This window comes from Penaeus monodon, chromosome 33, assembly GCF_015228065.2.
Source record: "Penaeus monodon isolate SGIC_2016 chromosome 33, NSTDA_Pmon_1, whole genome shotgun sequence".
Classification (NCBI taxonomy): Eukaryota; Metazoa; Arthropoda; class Malacostraca; order Decapoda; family Penaeidae; genus Penaeus; species Penaeus monodon.
Window position 1 is genome coordinate 12,364,054 of NC_051418.1, and position 210 is coordinate 12,364,263.

At 29.0% G+C, this 210-nt stretch overlaps 1 protein-coding gene across 1 annotated transcript in view; it reads right to left on the reverse strand.

Annotated features, from left to right (window-relative positions):
- Nucleotides 1-210, reverse strand: part of LOC119593886 — a 2,028-nt gene that overhangs the window by 928 nt on the left and 890 nt on the right. The gene's annotated exons all lie outside the window — the stretch shown is intronic.

Genomic DNA, 210 nt, shown 5'->3' on the forward strand with positions numbered 1-210 from the left:
CTAGTGACTAACAATTGCTGTACGTTATCTATTTTTATTTTTTTACATTCTGTTCAAAAAGAATACGTATGTTCAAATACAAATAAGCAATGTTTTTTTTTTCACATATGCTTCGTCATCAAACATGAAAAATATAGAAGGTCTATAATTTCTACACAGAAAGAATGGTCTGGATAACGTACACTCTAGTGATTAACAAAAGCTGTACGT